This window comes from Xiphophorus hellerii, chromosome 19 (assembly GCF_003331165.1).
Source record: "Xiphophorus hellerii strain 12219 chromosome 19, Xiphophorus_hellerii-4.1, whole genome shotgun sequence".
NCBI lineage: Eukaryota > Metazoa > Chordata > Actinopteri > Cyprinodontiformes > Poeciliidae > Xiphophorus > Xiphophorus hellerii.
Window position 1 is genome coordinate 20,798,505 of NC_045690.1, and position 6,164 is coordinate 20,804,668.

The 6,164-nt window shown below is 38.8% G+C and overlaps 1 non-coding gene across 1 annotated transcript; it reads left to right on the forward strand.

Moving 5' to 3' along the window:
* The first annotated feature begins 5,886 nt into the window (after positions 1-5,886).
* On the forward strand, positions 5,887-5,958 carry trnae-uuc (transfer RNA glutamic acid (anticodon UUC)). Its single transcript has one exon. It is a non-coding gene; the product is annotated as a tRNA-Glu (tRNA).
* The last annotated feature ends 206 nt before the right edge of the window (positions 5,959-6,164 follow it).

Below are 6,164 nucleotides of genomic sequence, written 5' to 3' on the forward strand. Positions count from 1 at the left end.
GGGCTCCCGGGTGCCTCCGTAGTGCCACATGAAAACCAATGAAGGTAAAGGCAAGAGTGGGGATTAATTTGTTGTGTGAGAGGCACAGGCTCAAGTGGGTCTTCCAATAGCAAATTAGCAAACCCTCATTTCAAAAACCCTCATACATGCTAGAGAAGCGTAATGCACAAAAACAAACAGCATGCACATGCATTCAGTGTCTTCCTTCAAGGTGAAAGACTAAAGACCCACTTTTATTTATTTTTTTTACTTTTTGGAAAAATATTTCCTGGTTTCTCTTGTCTTTCTCACACACACACACATACGCAGGCACACACACGCACAGACAGAAAAGGAAACTTCAATTTTATCTGCAGGGGCAGAAATCAATCTCACATCTCTTTAGTTAATCCGCAATGACTCTCTACAGATTCTGACACTAATAAGGTATTGAGCAGGTGAGGCCAGGGTCTGAGGAGGAGAACAGAAGGAGAGGCCTGGAGACTGGGGCCCCGACTCGGCGGCTGGCACCGTTCCAGCGCAATTACGAGAGTTGTGTATGGGAGAGAGGCAGCAGAGATAGAAGGCAAGAGAGGGAGGAGGAACAGAGGAAGAGGGAGATAGAGGAGCTGGTGGAGGCGGAGGGAGGGTTGAGGGGGTTGGAGGAAAAAAAAAAAAAAAAAAGGAGGAAAAAAAAATCGATCCCATCTGTGGTATGATGGTTAATTAAAGCAGCTCTTGAGCAGCCCAAGGATGAGAGGCTTGGCTGGGCTCCTGGAGGCACAGCTCTGATTACTCACACAGAATGGATGGTTTCTTAGCAAAGAAAGGAGGAGGCCAAGAGCTGCCTGGTGGGGTGCACAGACAACGTCAAGGAGGAGAGACATGTGCACACGTGCAAATGGACCCATGTACAAACTCATGCATGCATGTTTTCAGTTGCAAATGGCGTGCAAATGTCTGCCGCAAAACATCAGCGCGGGCGCCGTCGGCACAAACCTAAGCAGATGTTTCACGATAAATATGGAGGGAAATCAAGCAAAACAAGCTAAAACAGATTATTAAGAAAACATTTTTACTTTGTGCAGTGTTAGTTTGTGCACTCGTGTCATAACTTTTAGCCTAAGCAGACTAAGTCGGACAAGGACGCTTTAATATTTTAATACAAGTCCTTTCCGTCTCCTCGCTGTTCTCTGAATATTATATTTAGATAACCCCAAAACCAATTACTCCCTCCTCATTGACTTTCAAGGCTCTCTCCTCTTAAGAGGGCATGAGTGACAGCAGTAGCACTTTGGTGTGACCCCACCCCCCTATGGTAAGATTTGGTATTGCATAACATGACAAAAAATAAATCTGCATTTTGAATCTGTCAAGAGTAGGAGGAACACACTAACATGCTTTGGTAGGTTTGAAGAGATGTTAATGGTCAGTAGTGAAATTTTAAGTCGTACAATCATGTTTTATATAAGCATGGTAACCATCGCTGTTACGATTGTTACCATGCTGTTAAAAAAAACCGGGGGGTTCTTGAAAGATGTTATGTAGATGCCTCAAAAAGAGTTCAAGCTGACATATAATTATACTCCCACTCTCAGAGATAGCTTATAATAAACCGCCAAATCTGAGGTGTATGAATTATGTATATGGCGATGATTTAATGGGAGCAAAACAGAAAAGAAGGAGCGCGCGAGCTGATTGAGGCGTGCCACGTGGTGCATCACTCAGCGCCGTGTCTCATGGTACAGACGTCTGGGGTCAGGGCCCTGTGCTAATTGGTGTCGGGCCAAACGCTTGTGAGCTAAATGAGAAAATTACACGTTCCCGGAGGAATCAGCTGCAGTTGTCGGGGCGGCTTTTTTACAGTACGGCTGCAGTCTGCATCTGTGTGGCGGAGGCAGCCGGCTGGCTGCGTTCGCTAGAGTCCGGGGGGGGGGAGCGCTGATTAGTGAGTGAACTTTAGTGCTTTAAAGGTCTGTCTGGAGAGTAAAGTTTAACAATCCAATCACGCCTGTCAGATATGAGAAAAATAAGCCAAACTGACCAAAGTTAGGAGACTTCTGCCGCATTATACGTTGAGTTCCACACAAATAAGGAAATTGGAAAGTATATTATTACTGTCGGCATCAAAACCACAAATATGTGGAAAATAACAGAAATTCAAGTAACGACAAACAATTATTCACCAAATATTAACTGAAGTCTTAGTTCTTCATCTATATTGTTTACAACATGAAGTTTAAAAGTTTTAGACATATCTGGTGATGTATAGTTTAGTTATTTCCTGATTAAGCTTCAGATACTATTATTAGATGCAAATAATAGTTTAAACATACTGTGGTACAATGACTTTCCTACAGCGTGCCTCCAACCAGAAATACATTTTAAGTTATCCAAATTTTTTTAAAGATATAATGGCAAAAAAAAAACACCTGGTATAAAGTAGATTGAGCTTTTCAAATTTATGTTTAAAGGTTCATATTAGTTTCTTTTTAATTGAGGTTAAAGGGCTGAAAAACCAATCAGTCCTTTTTATTGTATTTGCTTACAAATTACAAGCAAAAGAAATGGCTCTTCATGCCGAAAATACTTCTCCAATGTTCCTTTTACAGGAAAATAGCCGTGCTGATGTTATGTTTCTTAATATTAAACTGCATTAACGATCACTTTTTGTAGCTCAACAAATTGTGTTTCTTTGCACACAAGAATAAAGGAAGCAAATTAACCAATCCTTATGCACAAGTAAACAAGAGAATGTAAAATTTTGTTGTTTTTTAAACAGATTTTCTATTTTTCTGTTCTTAGGTTCAGAGTTCAATGTTCGAATAAACTAACACATCCTTAACATGTATTGTATAACGTTTCAACATTTCAGTAGAAAAAGGTTTTTTGTTTTTGTTTTTTAAAAAGACCATTTTATAAAGTCTTTTGTTTTATTTTAGTACTTTTGCTACTAAATAAAAAGTTGCACACAGTATGAAAGTGAAGAAGCAACACATCAAAGTGTCTTTTCTGATCCGGGGTTAACTGAGTTTTTGAAGGATGACCTAAATCTCCAACTTGTACTATCAGCTATTCACCTAAAACATGTATAACTTGATTTATTTCATGACACAGCTGCAAAATGTCTCCTGTAAAAGCTGAGGATCTTTGCACAGAGAAATGTTTGCTGAAATGCTAGGCTAATGTTAGCTTACTGTCTCTGTTTTGATATTACTCATTGATAATTAGGCTCAGAGCATCTCTTTGAGGTTTCAGTCGCGATGAATATGTGTGGACAGAACTTGGGGGCTAGCGTTTGAGCAAGAGCAAGTGTTCTGCAAATGATTTCTAAAATGAATAACAATTAGTGTTACAACAACATGCTGATGCTCTGTGTTCAGGTCACGCTCTCACAGCTGTCAGCTGAGCCTTAGATTAACATGGACTTAAAATGAGTTGTGAACCCGGTTCAGATCTGGATTGGAGACCTGCTGGAGCAGATGATGGTTGCATCTTGTCTTGTGTGAATCATCTTCTTTTCTTCCTAAAAGACACAAGTCTGTCTTTTTTGTTGTTGTTTTTCTGATTATGGTGGTGGTGCATATCTGTAATCTGCTATTATTTGATTTCTCCCTGACCTACCTGCTCATTTGTCTCATTTTTAAGCAGACAACACTGAGCAATGTGTCTTCATCGTCTGGCACAAAGACTGGAAATGAGTGAAAAAGCAGCGAAATTCACTTTTAGAAAACCCTGCAAACTTTTGATCAAACAAATTTAGCTTATTTTGAAGCTGCGTATGAACATATTATGAGGTACTTTAAAACTTAAGCAGAGTATCGAAGTTGACCTCCAGGCAGAAATTACAAAACTTTACTTAATCTTTTTGTTGGAGAGCCATAGCTACCAGCAAAGGTCGTGGAGAGTTGATGTTTACTGTTTGTAGAAAGACCTCTTCTTAATGTTAAACTCTCAAAAAGGTTCTTAATGTTATTGTTCTGTTCTGTTTTATTCCACTTAAACCACTTTTTTTAGTTGTTGTTTCCATCTGTCCTCGTGTTCAGGTAGAGTTGTACCTGCATGTGTCATTCAGAGCCTGAGCAAATTATTCACTTCTAAACATAACATTCCTCCACTCCTCAGACACACCCAACAAACAGACCAGCCACAATGTGGACTATAATGAACCTCTCCTTTTGTTCTTTCCCCCTGTTTCTCCTCTCTGCTTGCTCTTTCTCTTTCTAACGCACTGGGCTCGTTTGGTGGTGAGTCCCGTTAATCTTAAGTAAACGCCATTAACTGTTTGCTCATATCACCCAAAGAAAGTATGCTGCAGCCTCCTTTGTCTCCCTATCAGTTGTTTTAAAAAAGGTTTGTGCCATAACGGCGTGGCCGGTCAGGGCCAGAGGCTTTGATGTGCCGTTTCATGTGAAGAATTAACTGAGCTGAACCCTAAAACCTGACCCCGAAGTTGCAATTTCAGGAGCTGAAGTGGTAAAATTATTTAAACTGCCCTCTTTCCTTAAAATTGAGACTTTACCATGAATTGATTCAGTAATTACTCCTGGGTGAAATAGTTGTTTGAACCCTAAGTAATTTATTAGGCTTTATAGTGCAAATAAATTTGCAATTATGGGATGTTAAAGTACAGTTTTATGTTTGTGTGATTGCAGAAAATCACTATTTGTTGCCATGTCTGTAAAATTGATTAAAAGGTATGCTGCTTTTCTTTTCCCTTTGAACGAATCACGACCAAAGACACGCATTATTAATTACCTTAGAGTCTATAAATCAATACAAGGCATTGACGCCATTGAAGGAGCGTAACTGGGACAGGTTTTAATGATAAATGTTTAGAAATTCATTAACAAAATCTACTCATTTCTCTGACCTGTAGAATTGCATGCAACGTTTTGTCATGCATTAAGAATCGACTAAAAGATATTTCATTCACCGTTTAACTTAAAATGTCAGCTTAAAACCTTACATAAGTTTTTTTTGTTTTTTATATGCAATGTTGTTTTGGTGTGGTATGTTGAGTCATTGGTAAACAGGCTGTTAATCAAAGTTGAACTCCTCCTTAAATTGTCTACTTGTTTAAGAAACTAACACAGTTCCCCTGGCAGCAGTCCAGAAACTAGCAACTTGAGCAAAATATAAATTCGTGTGATAAATTACATTTCCAGAAGTAACCCCCTTTTATCCAATTTTCTTTTTTAAAAGACTGGTGTTTAAAAACAGGCAAATTCTGGCAATTTGGGTACTAGAAATGGCTGATAGGTAAAAGCTTAAACAACAAAAAACGTAGTTTAAGCTATCAATAACAACTGCGTCAAGCGTTGCATGGTGCAGTGGTTGGAGCTTCATATGCAGAGGCGACAGACCTCAACATGGCCGTCCGGAGGTCAGCTCCCGTCCTCGGTTCCCTTAGCGCATGTCTTCCCTCCTGTCTCTCTGCCCACTTCCTGTTTTACATTACTGTAAAATAAAAGCCTCTAAAGCCAAGAAACAAATTCCAAGTTAATTCAACCAAAAAATATTTAATCAACAGAAGCAAAAGTGGTCTAAAAAACATTACACAAATGTAGAAATGTGGTTTAATATCTTCTTTTCCATAATAAACACATCCTACCTAGCAATGCGTAAACATGGACAAACTACATGGACAAGCAGTTATAGACAACGGATGGATGGTTTGTTAAAAAGAAATAAAGGTTAAACCTCTATTTACAGCAAAGAGTTGTTCTCTCTTTTTTTTAAACGTTAGTTACTTTAATCCTTATAAATGCACAAAATTTTAGCCATATTCAGAAAAATTGTATAGCAATTTTATTAAAGGACTATAGTCAATGTTTCAGTGTAAATTACAAGGAGATTTTAGGTTTTCCTTTATCACGTCACATATTTTTTGGTATATTATAAACGTCCCTGATGGTCTAGTGGTCAGGATTCGGCGCTTTCACCGCCGTGGCCCGGGTTCGATTCCCGGTCAGGGAAAATCAATTGCTTTATAAAGGAATATATATATATTACTCAGGTTTAAAGTCATGGTCATCTTTGAATATCTTTACTAGTTTATGTATTGTAACAACGTTTGCTCTTCCTTACTGCTTACAAACACATGAGAGCAACTTAGCAACTCCTTACTTACATTGACAGCTAAAGGAGGGTTTTCAGTGTCTGCAGCGTTCACATCGACCTTA